Raw genomic sequence first — 15422 nt, forward strand, 5'->3', positions numbered from 1 at the left:
GGGAAGGGGCCAAGGCCTGTGGCTTGGCTCAGAAGGAAGAGGGCCCATTCCGGACTGTGAGGAGATGGGAGGCTGGTGTACTCAGCAGAGATGGAATCCAGCCCTGGGCCTGGACAGGAAGGGTCTACGGGACTTGCCCTTCAACGAACCTGTCTCAGTGTTGCGAGAGGGCACTTCCTGGGGATGGTGTCCTATGACCTGGCTTGGGACATGCTGTTGTGTCAGTGGCCAAAAAATACAATAGCAATGTTTGTTGAAGACTTACGCTCAAGAACATTTAGGTATTAAGCCTCGGTGTTTAACAGATCAAGAAGAATCACTTGGAATCCAGGGTGTCCTCAGGCAGGAAAAAGAGGGCTGGGAGGGTGATTGGACTGTGAATCTACCGAGTTCTCCCGGGTCAGAGGTTTGTTTCTGTTTTTCTGTACAGTTTTAGGATGGAGTAGAGAGACTTTAGAACCAGAGGAAGAAATGTCCTTAGAGTGGAGAGGGAAAACTTCCATACTTGTATTAGGTTGTTGGAAAAGTCATGACGTATTTTTTCTATGCAAAAATGCATCACAACTTTTCTGACAACCCAATATTAGTCAGGGATCTCCAGAGAAACAGAACTGACCAGTTGTATGTGAAGAGAAAAAGATGTATTTTAAGAAATTGGCACACACAATTGAGGTTTGGTAAGTCCGAATTCTGCAGCGTAGGCAGGCAGGCTGGAGACCCAGGGAAGAATTGCAGACCAAGTCCAAAGGAAGTCTGCTGGCAGAATTCAAAAAAAAGCCTGGGGAAGGTCAGTCTTTGTTTTTTTAAGGCCTTCAGCGGATTAGATGAGGCTTACCCACAATTTGGAGGGCAATCTGCTTGCTCAAAGTCCACCAATTTCAATGTTAATCTCAATCAGAAAATACCTTCACACAAATATGTTTGACCAAATATTTGGCCACCATGGTCCAGCCAAGTTTGCACATAAAGTTGTCCATCACAAAACACCATTCTCTTCACCCTGTAGGCCACCCCTGCATACCTCTTGCCTGGTGTTAAAAGCATAAATGAGGGACCAGCAGGTGGCGTGGTAGTTAAGGGCGTTGGACTCCCACATGGCAACTGTGGTTGAAGTCCTGGACCTGACAGCTTGCTTTCTCACTTTCCCTCTCTCTCTCTCACTCTGTCCCTCTCTGGTCAAATTAAAATAAAATAAATGAATAAATAAAGCTATATAAAACAATTTTTTTGGAGAGTTTTTTTTTGTTTGTTTGTTTTTGTTTTGCTATAGGGCGCTTGCGCTTGCCAGAAAGACAGAGAGAGGCAGAGAGACAGAAAGCAAGAAATCACCCCCGGCGGGGGGTGGGGGGGTGGCCATGATGCAGTCCCTTCTCCATTCTCCTCTTGGGTTTCTTGGGATCTTGGGCACATGCGCACACACGCCCGGCGTGAGTTTAAGCCCCCGGGTCCAGGACTTCAACCGCGGTCGACTACATGGGAGTCCAGCAACATAGCCATTACACTAACTGCTGGCCCCTATAAAACAATTCTTTAGAAAAAAAAGCATGAACGAATGAACCTGAAGGGATATATATATATATTTATACATATGTATAGATTTTGTGTGATATATTTATATACTCATACATATATTGTATATGTGTACTTTGTTATAATAAAAAACACAAAATTTAATTTATTAGACAATTATTTAATTTTATAATTTTTAAAATTTTCCTATAGGGAACAGGAAGCCACGAGGTCCAGAATTCGAACGATAGTTGGCCATGTGAGAGCCCACACCCTAAACACCATGCCACCTGTTGGTCCCAAGCAAATTCAATATTAACAAATAGAAAAGCCTTAAACATAAAGAGAAAACAAAAATGAATGAAATCCAAATCATAGCGTTGAAATCCCCAGTTTAAAAACCTTGACTTTTCTAAATAAAACAGAGAGAAATAAAAACATAGTGCAGTGACATAAATGAGATTTAAAGTGAAAGTCTGAGAGGCAAATATGTATAAATGTTTATATGTATAGAGAGCTATCGTGTATCTACCTTATTTCCATCCTGCCTCCTACATTAAATCTTATATATACAGAGATGTAAAACTAGCACATCTTATGGTCCCCAAGCTAGTGACTCCAAGAGTAATAATAGTACTTTAGTGTTTATTTTATTCAACAAGAGAGTGAGCTGAGCTGTGGTCTCACTGTTTTGAGCTGTTCCACCCTAGAGCAGGCGGAGGTTCCTGTCTTGAGTTTGAGTCGCCCCAGGAGGAATGCCAAGGGAAGATCTGGCCTAAATTAATCACCCTGGGAGACATGGGTTGAACTTTGAGGACGGATCTGTCTCTGAGGATGGAGAGAAGAATCAAGAGAGTTTGCCTGGAAGAGAGGAGGTAAAGGGGGCTGGGCCTGGGCAGAGTCTTCCCTCCCCTCATCCCCACCATGGGCAATTCTTTTCTTTGTAATTACCAGCTGCTGTCCTCCTCCTCCTCCCTGCCATTCTCAAGCAATTCCTTTGGGGACTGCAGGAAACACAGAGGACCCACTGAAGGCTGTGTGGGAAGTAATGAGTACACTCAGGGAACACTGCTCGGCCTCTTAGAAGGCCAGGAAATGGAGATTACAGCGAGATACTTCGGAAGGGTTTTACACAGGGCAGGACAGGTTCTGAATGCTTGCCAAATGAATCTATCTCGGCGTCAGAATGAAGCATGTGATTCTCTGTAAAATCTAATATGAAAATAATTGAGACTTGGGACCAGCAGATGGTGTAATGGTTACATCACTGAACTCCCACGTAGTCAATTGTGGTTCAAGTCCTGGACATAGTGGCTTAAAAAACTCACGCTGGATGCGTGCGTGTGCCCAAAATTCCAAGGGGAGAGTGGAGGAAAAGGGATTGTGGCATTGCTATCCCCCCTGCAGGGTGATTTCTTGCTTTCTGTCTCTCTGGCAAATGCACACATCCTATAGCAAAATCTCTCAAAAAAAAAAAAAAAAAAAAAAAAAAAAAAAAAAACCTCAGAATTTTTTTTTTTTTAAGAGAGATTTTTGCTATAGGGCGCATGCACTGACCAGAGAGACAGAGAGAAACAGAGATAGAGATCACAAGAACTCACCCTGCAAGGGGAATGGCCATGCTGCAATCCGTTCTCCTTCACTCTCCCCTCAGGATTTTGGGCACGCATGCACACGCGCCTGGTGTGAGTTATAAGTTGCTGGGTCTGGAACTCAAACCACAGTCGACTACATGGGAATCCAGCGACATAACCATTACGCCACTCAGAACTTTTTAAAGTTTCATTTATTTACTTCATATGGAGGGGAGTCACTGCTGATAGAGTATCATGCCCTGATCCACCGGCAGCATTCCCAGCCAGGATAACGGCATGTCCACCGCTTGTGTACAGGTCGACTAGGGAACTGAAACTATGATTTTCCTATGGTCGGTATCACTTAAACAGGTTGTCTGCTGTTCTACCAAGCCAGCCCTCAAATTTAGGTATATTAAAATGTCAAAAGGATGTTTATATCAATAAGTGCCCTGGCATGTTATTACAGCGCTTAAAAATAATACGTGAGCCAGAATAGAAAAGCCACTGATATCGTCCCTACCCCAAATCAAGTCTTCACTCCTCCCCAAACCTTGTTCCCTGTTTGGCTGAGGCAGCCCATAGGGCTTGTGAAGTCAGATTATGGAGCCAAAGTGATTTATATTCCAATCCTAGCTGGGTCAATTACTAGCTGTGCAACCTTGACAAGTTACTTAAATGTTTTAAGCCTCATTTTTCTCATTTTATAAAATTGAGGTAGGAAACTATGAACACTATGTCATCTAATAGGATGGGATGTGTGAAGTGTGTGCAGGAGTAGCCGCATGAAATAAGTGCTCAGTGAAAGGGGCCAGTATTAGCACCAGCAGTGGCTTCACATGCTAATTTAGAAATTTGAGACTTAGCCTAGATTTTCTTACTCTTCATCCAAATGATGACCTACTTAAAGCTACTTAGTAACTTTTTTTTTTTTTATAGTTTTTTGCCATAGGGTGTGTGTGCTTGCCAGAGAAAGAGACAGTGAGAGGAAAAGTGAGAAATCACCTCCTGAGGGGTTGGCCATGCTGCAATCCCTTCTCTCATTTTCCTCCTGTGATTTTGGGCATGCATGCACATACACCTGGCATGATTTTCTACCTGTCAGATCCGGGACTCAAACTGTAGTTGGCCCTATGGGAGTCTAGCACCTTAACCACCATGCCACCTGCTGGCCGGCCCTCTTAATAACTACTTTTAATATGCTCTTCTATCCCTTTTCCCACAGCCACTACCCTAATTCAGGTGGTTGTAAACACTAATCTTTCGCCTAGGTAGGTAAGCAGAATCAGCTTTCTAACTTAGACCTCCCTCGTGCTGAAAAAACTGGTGAGTTCCCCTTGCTTAGGGCCAAGTTTAAGTCTCTACCCGGGCTTTCTCCTTTCTGTCCCTATGGTGCCATGCATCACTGGCTCAAGCTCTTCATCCCTCTCTGTTTCTAGGGCCTTTGGCCGAGTGACTTTGCAGTTCCTCCCACTGAAGCAGCAGAATTGTTTTTCCTCACCCCTTGGATTTGCATCGGCCATGTGACTTGTTCTCTTGCACCTCTGCCATCCCATGAGAGGGAATCCCCAGGCCAGCCTACTGTGCCCAGAGCAGGCTGAAGAGAAGTGGAGCAGAGACCCTCTAGCCCAGTCTAGCCGCGGTCAGCCCACCCACAGGCGTATGAGAAGTAAGTGTTGTTTTAAGCCATGGAGTTTTGAGGTTCGTTTGACCTAGACTTTCAAATCCTCCAGATTCTTTTCCAGGCAACTTTATCATACGTGCAAAACTCATGTATGTTCTGATTATATAACACTACTTGTCAGGAAAGCAGACGCATGGTGGTTACAGCGCCAGATCCCACATGGCTGACTGTGGTTTGAATCTCGGACTCGGCAGCTTGAAATCATGCCAGTCTAAAAATCATGCCAGTCATATGTGCATACATGCCGAAGATCCCAGGAGGAGAATGGTGGTAGCTAGCCACCCAGGGAGCGATTTCACACTTTCCCTCTCATTGTTTGTCTCTCTGGTGAGCACACGTGCCCTATGGCCAAAATTAAAAAAAAAAAAAAAAAAAAAAAAAAGATGGTGAAGAAAAGAGAAGAGTATTCCCAGGAGAGGGAATAGCAGACAATTTAAATAGTACATTAGGATCAAGTCTTTTTTTGTTTAGATTTTTGCCATAGGGTACATGCAGTCAGTCCCTGGGAGAAAGGTAAAGTAAGAAATCATTCCCCATGGGAGTGGTCAAGCCATCATCCACTTTCCTTCCATTCTCCTCTTGCCATTTTGGGCATGCGCTCACGAGTACGCCCCCCTGTTCCAAGACTCGAACCACAGAGTTGGAATGGTTCCAGTGGAATCCAGCGCCTTAACCACCATGGTGCCTGCTGGCCCTTTTTATCATTTTTCATCCCTACTCATCCATCCAGGTCCAGCTAATATGTACATTCTCTATTAAGCCTTCTCTAATGTTCCCAAAGTTGCCCCTCCATCAGTTCCCATAGCGGCCCTGCTGTGGTGGTGCGGGAGGTAGGGCATCACCACGGGATGTAGTCGTGTGGGAGGCCACGGTCACCCACGTACACCGAGGGTCCTGGCTGACTGGGAGGCTGGGAAGAATCACAACGTGGAGCGGCCCTGTTAAGGATGCCCACCTCTCAAGAAATAAACTTAAATTCCCATAGCTCTTCATCTATATCTTCTGGTATTTGCGTTGTCAATGTTTGAATCTGCTCCCTACTCATTGCTAAGATTCACTAAGTAGGGAGTGGGGGGCCAGCAGATCGTGTAATGGTTACATTGCTGAACTTCCACGCAGTCGACTGTAGTTTGAGTCCTGGATCTGGCAGCTTAAAACTCATGCTGGGTATGTGCGTGTGTGCCCAACATCCCAAGAGGAGAATGGAGGAGAAGGGATTACAGTGAGGCCATCTCCTCTGGGGGGTGATTTCTTGCTTTCTGTCTCTCTGTCTCTGTCTGTCTCACTGGCGAGCTCATGCGCCCTATAGCAAGAACTTCTCACAAAACAAAAAAACAAGCTGAACTTCCACGCAGTCGACTGTAGTTTGAGTCCTGGATCTGGCAGCTTAAAACTCATGCTGGGTATGTGCGTGTGTGCCCAACATCCCAAGAGGAGAATGGAGGAGAAGGGATTACAGTGAGGCCATCTCCTCTGGGGGGTGATTTCTTGCTTTCTGTCTCTCTGTCTCTGTCTGTCTCACTGGCGAGCTCATGCGCCCTATAGCAAGAACTTCTCACAAAACAAAAAAACAAGAAGGGAGTGTATATCTGTACTTGTCTTTATATCCTTGTCAGAGCCCTGTGTGTGTATATTCCAGAAATGTTTATTGGAAAAATAGGATGAAGCGAGAAATAAATTGAAATGTCATGTCTGCTTCTACCATAAAAGAGGGATAATGACAATAATTTTTTGACATTATGCCCAGTTTAAATTTCAGCACTGATAGGATTGAGATAATTAAATTGAGAATATTAAACAAATGTCAAAAAACTGTTAAGACTTTAGTTTGATCAGAAAAAATACAGGCTAAAGTAAAATTTCCAAAAGGGTAAAAATGGGATTCTAATGCAAATATAAAATGAACTCACTTATGGAGGAAACCAGTAAGATACGGAGAGTGGCTTAACAGGCATTTGAAGGACCAGGAGGTAGCACACTAGTAACACAACTGAACCTACGCGGGAAGGGTCCAGGTTGTCACCCAGGGGCCTTCCTGTCCACTCCAGGCATGCCTGAGCTGTGATCCAGGCTGGCTAGAGCTAGGGGTCCATCATAGCACCCAGCCCTGTCAGGTTACCTGTTTGTCTCTGTCTGTCTGTCTTTCTGTGTTTCTCTCTCTCAAGGAAGAAGTAAATAAAAATACTTTTTAGAAAAGCATTTGAAGGGCCACCAGGTGGCAGAGCAGCTAAAGCTCTGGACTCCCACATGACCACCTGTGGTTTGAGTCCCTGACCCAGAAGCTTGAAACACATGCTGGGCACATGTGTGTGCGTGCCCAGAATCCCAGGAGGATAGTGGAGGAGAAGGAATCGTGGCATGGCTATGCCCCTGGGAGGGCAATTTCTCATTTTCTGTTTCTCTGTCTCTCTGGTCAGTGCATGCACCCTTTAGCAAAAATCTGTCAAGAAAAGCATTTGAGCTCCAGCCAGTGGGATAGTGATTAAGACAGCTGGATCCCACACGGCCAGCTGCATGGTTCAAATTCTGGACTCAGTGGCTTGAGAAATGCACCGGGCATGTGTGCATGCATGTCCAAAATTTCAAGTGGAGAATGGAGGAGAAGGGGTTATATTGTGGCCATCCACCCTGGGGATTATTTTTCACTTTTTCTCTCCATCTCTTTCCTGTGAACACATGCACCCTATAGCAAAAAAAGAAAAAAAAATTGAAAATCTAAGTAATATAGCCAATTTAATTAAGGAAAATTAGAAAAAAGAATCCTGACTTTAATGCAAAATTGGTTAATATCCTACAGAACAATAAATGACAACTTTTTTGGGGAGATTTTTTTTTTTTTTTTTTTTTTTTTGCTGTAGGGCGTGTGCGCTCGCAGAGAGACAGACAGAGAGACAGAAAGTGAGAAATCACCCCCTCAGAGAGGATGGCCACACCACAATCCCTTCTTCATTCTCCTCTCAGGGTCCTGGGCATGCATGCACACGTGCCCAGTATGAGTTTTAAACCACTGGGTCTGGGACTCGAACCACGGTCAACTACATGGGAGTCCAGTGACATAGCTGTTACACTAACTGCTAGTCCCAGTAAATGATAACCTTTATAGATATCTTTTTCCCTAGACAAATTATTTGCAGCTCTATTAGACAAAAAAATTAACATTAACATGTAATTTTGTGAAGTCTTGAAACTTTGATTTTTTTTAAAAAGAATTATTTATTTATTTAATTCTATTTGTTATTATTTTTAAAATTTGACCAGAGAGAGAAAGGGAAAGTGAGAAAACAAGTCGCTAAGTCTGGGATTCCCATGTAGGAATCCAGCACCTTCAGCTACCATGCCACCTGCCAGCCCTGAACTTTGATAGTTTTAGCATTAATCAGTCATGTGAATTATTATGTTAAATAATTACACAAACTATTTCATAGATCATTTAAAAAGATTAATTTGGAGTATAGCATGGAGGCATGTGGGTTGCTAACAACTGAATAGGAGAGGCTGGGTAATTTATTTTTTATTTGTTTTATTTTTAAAAATGATTTATTTAATTTTATTCATTCATTTATTTTAATTTGACCAGAGAGAGACAGAGAGAGAGTGGAAGTGAGAAAGCAAGCCACCAGGTCTGGGATTCAAACCATGGTCGGTCACGTGAGAGTGTCCAGCACCTTAACCACCACGTCACCTGCGGGTCCCAGTCTGGGTAATTTATAAACAATAGATGTTTATTTAGCTTATGGTTTGGGGGTACACGAGCAAGGGACGCACCTGGTGAGGGATCTTTTGCTGGTAGAGACTCTTGCAGCGTCCTGGAGAGAGCAGGAGCTGGTAGCTCTACGTGTCTGTGTCTCTGCTCTGGGCTCTCGCCTTCTTCTTCTGTACTGGTTTGCCATAGGGCACAGCACTTACCAGAGAGAGACAGAGAGTGAGAGAGATAGGAAAGTGGGAAGGCACCGCCTATGGGGCACAGTCATGCCACAATCCCTCCTCCTTCGTTCCTCCAGTTCTCCTTTCAGCCTGTTGGACACACATGCGCACATGTGTGTTTCTCGAGCAGCCGGGTCCAGGATTCAAATGTCACAGTCAGCCACCTGGAATCCAGCCACTTTAACCACTGTGCTATGGGTTGGCCCAAGCAATACCCTTCTTATAAGTTACTCATAACTTGCTCAGGCTCCTAATGAATCACGCAGGTACAATTTGAATTAAAAACAATTTCCTGCTTCTGACTCTAGTGGTTTTCTCTCTTCATTTAGAATTTTCTTCTAGAAGATCTTGCAAAATAGTGGTTTGATCATGTTTTTCTTCTTCTCTTTCTTCTTCTCCTTCTTTTTTTTAAATACATGTGTGCTCACTGGAGAGAGACCGTGAGGGGAGAAGTGAGAAATCATCTGCCAGGGGGGATGGCCACACTGCAATCCCTTCTCCATTCTCCCCCTGGGAGTTTGGGCATACACGCACACACACCCAACATGATTTTTCTTTCCTTTTTTAAAGAATTGTTTATTATTATTATTATTATTATTAAATTTACTGTAGAGAACATGCGCTCACCAGAGAGAGACAGAGATAGTGAGGGAAAGTGAGAAATCAAGCCACCATGTCTGGGACTTGAACTACAGTTGACCATGTGGGAGCCTAGAGCCCTAACCATTAAGCCACCTGCTGGCCCTCAGGTGTGATTTTCTAGCCACTAGGTCCTGTAGTTAGCCATATGGGAGTAGAGCATCTTAACCACTATGCCAAATGCTGTATGATTTTTAACTTACATTTTTATTTTTTTATTATTTTTAAAAAGTATTTCAATGGGGCCAGCAGGTGGTGTGGTAGTTGGGGGGCTGGACTCCCACATGGCTAGCTGCAGTCTGAATCCAGGACCCGACAGCTTGAGAGTCACTTCAGGTGCTTGTGCATGTCCAAAACTCCTGAGAGGAGGCTGGAAGAGAGGATCGGGTTGTGGCCATCTCCTCTGGGGCTGATTTCTGACTTCCCCTCTCTCTCTTCTCTCCTGTGAACACATGTGCCCTGTGACAAAAATCTAAAAAAAGGTACTTTGGAGCCATTGTAGTTGACGATGTCCTTTGACTATTCCTGGGTTGAGCTGTAGTTATTGAATTAAGGAGTGAAAATTTGTCCAATTATGGTGTCAAAAGTTGGGACTTTGGGAAGGAGAATAGGATTAGGGTCAACAGGGCAAGGCCCCCATGATTGGCTCCTAGCGGGTTTACGAGGAGAGGGAATGCAGGAGAAGCACATGACACGCCAGCCATGCTCTCCTGCCAGGCGCCTTGCTGAGATGCGGCCCTGCAGCAGGCTGTGGTGTGGGTTCCCAGCTGGTCCCAGCCCTTGGCCCTCTACACCGTGAGCCAAATAAACCTTTATTTTGATAACTGACCCAGCTGCGAGTATTTCCTGTTATTGGCAACAAAACGGACTAAAACAAGGGCTGAGCCTGCAAGCTGCCAGAACCCATGGAACTAATCTAACTTACTGACATGTTTAATTTGGCCTGCATGGGGTGAAGAAGATTTTTAATTTAAACCTCAGCAGACTTCACACAAAGTCTAGATTTGGGGCTTTTCTTTTAAAAACAATAGATTTAGTTGTGCGAGACATACAGCTTTGCATGACAACCACAGGCTGGAGTGGGTAGCTGCTGCCCCGTGTAGAGAGCACCTGCCAACCCTTTCTGACTGTCTGGCTTTTGTGATGTCTGAGGGCACTGAGTTTACAAGCCTTGCCCAGCCTTTCCCTGTTTTCCCCTTTCCATCCTAGTCTCAAGCAGTGTGCAGCACCTGTCAACCTAGAATGAAGGTTGAGTCATAATAAGTGAAATATCAGTGATTTATTTGAGCCAGGGCTTAGGGCTGATTGTCTGGATGAACAGACTCTGGTTCCCCAGAGATGTACTCATTGAAATGGCACCTGAAGGGCCAGCAGTAGATGTGGTGGTTAAGGCGCTGGACTCCCACATGACTGACCACAGTTTGAGTCCTGGACCTGGCAGCCTGCTTTGTCACTTTTCTCCCTCTCTCTGGTGAACACGCATGCCCTATAGTGAATTTAAAAATAGTAATAATGATCAATAAAATAAAATTAAATAATTGTTTAAAGGAAAAAAAAAAGAAAAATAGCACCTGAGAAAGATGATTTATGTAACAAAGAGAAGGGCAAGAAGAAGGGAGATTACAAGTTGGCTGTGAAGAGTTTTTATCCGTCCATTTTAAATAGCACAGACAACTGATTGGCTATACCTTCTTTTCCATCAGAAACTCCAGGACACTGGGATGAAGAAAGGGTAGGGATTGTTTTGTGCAGTCTATACCCTGTGGCATCATCACCGTTGTTTCCAGTACACCAAAACATGCCTTTGGGCGGTAACTTGATGGGTGTGGGGCATAACCAGAGTCTCAGCCCATGCCTTCCTGAGGCCTTTACAACCGAAATGGCCCTTGCCTTGCACAGACTGCTCCCAGGTGCATGTGTGGCAGCCGTGAGAGAAGCCAGTGCTGGGGACATGCATGTGGGAGGAACACTCCACAGCTCCCAGGGCAGCTTTGCAGCTTCATGTAAAATGGGCCAGAACTCTTACCTGGTTCTTATGGGGACTAATGCATTTTTCAAGTACTAGTCTATGTGGCTACTAAAGATGACCTGGGTTGGGATAAGAAACAGAGATCTGGGGGAGCATGGCAAATATATTGTTGCAGTTCAGAAAACTATTTCCCAAATCCAGCTGAAGGGACTAGCAAGTGGTGTGGTGGTTTAGGCAGCTGGACTCTTATATGGCCAACTGCAGTTTGAGTCCCAGACCTGGTGGCTTAAAAAAAATCATGCTAGACATGTGTGCAAGTGTGCCCAAAATTCCGGGAGGAGAATGGAGGAGAAGGGATTGTGGCATGGCCATCCCCCCTAGGGGGATGATTTCCCACTTTCCTTCTCACTGTCCCTCTCTCTGTCTCTCTCCAGCAAGCACATGTGCACTATGGCAAAACCAAAAAAAAAGGAGCCATACTGAATAAGGACCAAATGGGATTTTTGAAGGCTTGCTGCCCACATGTGTTAACAAAGGTTAGATCTTGGAACCTGGTCTGGGGAGATAAATTCCCCAAATCCCCTAAAATTGTAATATTGTTAGGACCAGCAGGTGGTGTAGCTGTTACGGTGCTAGACTCCCATGTGGCCCACCATGGTTCAAGTAGTGGATGCAGTGGCCTGACGCTCACCCTGGGCACATGTACGTGCGTGCCCAAAATCCCAAGAGGAAAATGAAGGAGAAGGGATTGCAGTGTGGCCATCCCCCATAGGGGATGATTTCCCACTTTCTGTCTCTGTCTCTCTGTCAAACACACATGTCCTATAGCAAAAATCTCTCTCTCAAAAAAAAAGTAATATTGAAATGCTCACATTGTAAGCTAAACAATGCGATCGAATGAATATACAAAAATAAATTAAATTAAAAAAATTTCAAAAAAAGAACTAAACTAAAAAAAAAAAAAAAAAAAGTGGGAACCAGCAGTTAGCGTAATGGCTATGTCGCTGGACTCCCACATAGTCGACCGCGGTTCGTGTCCCGGACCTGGTGGCTTAAAACTCACGCCGGGCGCATGTGCGTGTGTGCCCAAGATCCTGAGAGGAGAATGGAGGAGAGGGGATTGCGGCGTGACCATCCCCCCTGGGGGGTGATTTCTCGCTTTCTGTCTCTATGTCTCTCTCTGTCTGGCGAACACATGCGCCCTACAGTGAAAATCTCTCTCAAAAAAAAAAAAAAACCTGTAGTAAAAATCTCATAAAATTAGCCATTGGTGCCAGTCAGTGGCATGGTGGTTGGGGCTGCTAGATCCCCATGGACAGCTATGCAGTTGAAGTCTTGCACCTTGAGGAACATGCTGGGCATGTGTGGGTGTGTGCTCAAATCCCAAGAGAATGGAGGATAAGGGATTGTAGTGTGGCCATCCCCAAGGGGGTGTTTTCTTACTTTCCCTCTCTCTCTGTCTTTGTCTCCAGCGAGCACACGTCCCATTGAGCAAAAATTTAGAATTAGTCATTGTAAAGTACACCATCCAGTGGCATTTTATGTTAGGCAACCAGCCCCGGTAGTGTCAAGGCACTTTCATCACTCCACAAGGAAATCATGTACCCATTAAGCAGTTACTGCCCTGACACCCCTCCCAGCCCCTGGCACAAACTCTGGCCAACCACTGATCTGCTTTCAGCCTCTCTATGTGTCTGTTCTGAATGTTTCATATAAATGGAAGCATACAATATGGCGCCTTTTATATCTGGCTCCTACTGTTAGCAGAATGCTGTTCAAAGGTTCAGAAGCGGTTATTTTGATTATCACTACCCTCCGAACTCCTCAGGCTAACATTCTAGCATTACTAGAGTACTTTAGGGAAGTAAAGACATTTTATAAAACAAACAAGTAAATGAGTAAAATGCTCTTTCAGACAAATGGAGCCTCTTGCTCTGTGTGTTTAAGTGTCGGATACTTGGGGGGTAAGTGAGAGACAGAGCCATCCCTGTGTCACTGCAGCCTCCTTGGGGTGGCTCAAGTGCCAGGGCCAGCTGGGCCTGCCTTGCTGGTGGGGAGACTCAGTGGGACAGGAGGGAGCTGGGCTGCCCCTCACCCACAGCTATTGTTTCTGAGGCCTGAGAGCAAATGCCAGCGTTTAAGGACTAGAAAGAATGCTGAGGACCTGGGGAAGTGAGTCCAAGTACATTGTCCCCATAACTTGGCCTCAGGCAAGTGTTGTGCACTGAGTTGACAGGCAGGGAAGGCCAGCAGCGAGGCCTTGGCATAGCTGGAGAGAGAGCTTCCAGGGATGGCAGCCCGGAGCCTTTGCCTGCGGAAAGAAAGTCCTTTTTGAAGAATGTCATCAATCTGACAAACCAGTCACTAGCCCTTCCTGTGGCTTGCCCCTGTGGAGATCCCGCCTCCTAGGGCCACAAAAATGAACTAAATGAGCTTCCTCTCTCACGATAAGCAAATGAGTAAGTCCATAAAGAGGGCCGAGGCTGTTCCTGGCAGTAGTGTTCAGTAGGTGGAGCTGCTATTATTGTTACTGATATCAGCGGGCCCCGTTGGATGGACTTTTTTTCTTTTTTTTTTATATATATATATATTTTTTTTTTGAGACAGTGTCATACTATGTTACCTAGGGCTAGCTTCAAACTCACTATCATCCTGCCTCAGTCACTAAGCAGCTGGGACTACATGTATGCCCCACTATGTTGGTTTGATTGACTATTTTCTAATTTTTTTTTAAGTGAGCTTTTTTTTTCTCTTTTTTTTAAAATTTAATTTATCATTTTTGCCATAGGGCACGTGCACTCAATGGAGAGAGAAAGAGATAGACAGGGCGAGAAAAAGTGAGAAATAACCCTCCTGAGGAAATGGCCATGCTGCAGTTCTTTCTCCATTCTTCTTCCAGGACCCATGCACACATGCACATGAGCCCGGTGTGATTCCCAAGCTGCCAGGTCTGGGACTTGAACCATGGTCAGCTGTGTGGGAGTCCAGCATCCTAACCATCATGTCACCCGCTGCCCCCTATTTTCTGACTATAGCAGTAGTAGTGGTCGAAGAGAGATGACAGGTGACAGACACACATATACATACATAAAGGTAGCTAGAGTCCTTTGGGAAATGTGGGGATTCTGTCAATCGCTGTAGAGATCTATTCTAATTCTGAATTCCCCAAAGGGGGAGCCAACCACAGGTAAGCTCAGGACCCATGAGGGCTACCATGTTACAGACCTGAAGCCCACTGATCACCTGACCTCTACAGGTCCTCCATTGGTGGGTGACAATGGCATTTTGGGTCTCCAGAAAGTAGTATCAATTCAAAGTCAGTTATCAGTAATCTCTCAAAAGTCTGGTTATTTCCTCTTTCTAATCTACAGTCACCTGGAAAATAGCATCCAGGCCCTTGGGGGAAGGCAAAGAGGTATAAATTTATGGTGGTTCAACAAGTTCTTTCAAGGATCTGGCTTCCTTTTCACTTAGGGATGCTGGATCTGTGAACTCCGGCTCGTCTCAGAGTTGACCCAGGGGCTGTGCCTCTCCATTTTGATGATTCGAGTCAGACTTCTCTTCATGAAACATAGAGGTTTTTGGCTTATACAAATCAAGTCAGACTGTAGAAGGTTAGGCATCTATTTCAGGCTTAGGGACAACACGATTAGCTAGCCTATGCCGCAGTCTCTGCAGATCAAATACTGCTTACCGACTCACTCTGCTGCCCGTTCCTGTAACCATGCCCCCACCGTGTCTTTGGCAATGAAGTTTAGCCACTGGGACTCTGCTATCTCGGGGTCCCATCATTTACTTCTGAGAAGTCCCCAACAAGGAAAGGACCAGAAATTGCAGCTGTACTTTTTTTCCCTAAACCTTATTCTTTTCTTTTCTTTCTTTCTTTTTTTTTTTTGGAGAGGTTTTCGCTATAGGGCGCGTGCACTCGCCAGACAGACAGAGAGAGACATAGAGACAAAAAGGGAGAAATCACCCCCCAGGGGGGATGGTTATGCCACAATCCCTTCTCCTCCATTCTCCTCTTGGGATCTTGGGCACACACCCGGTGTGAGTTTTAAGCCACTGGGTCCGGGACACGAACCGCGGTCGACTACGTGGGAGTCCAGCAACATAGCCATTATGC

The 15422-nt window shown here is 45.0% G+C and overlaps 1 protein-coding gene across 1 annotated transcript in view; it reads left to right on the plus strand.

The window, feature by feature from the left end:
* The window catches only part of ENTREP1 (endosomal transmembrane epsin interactor 1), a 168156-nt gene that overhangs the window by 442 nt on the left and 152292 nt on the right, over positions 1 to 15422 (plus strand). The gene's annotated exons all lie outside the window — the stretch shown is intronic.

Source organism: Tupaia chinensis, unplaced genomic scaffold (assembly GCF_000334495.1).
Source record: "Tupaia chinensis unplaced genomic scaffold, TupChi_1.0 Scaffold000354_1, whole genome shotgun sequence".
In the NCBI taxonomy this organism is placed as follows: Eukaryota; Metazoa; Chordata; class Mammalia; order Scandentia; family Tupaiidae; genus Tupaia; species Tupaia belangeri.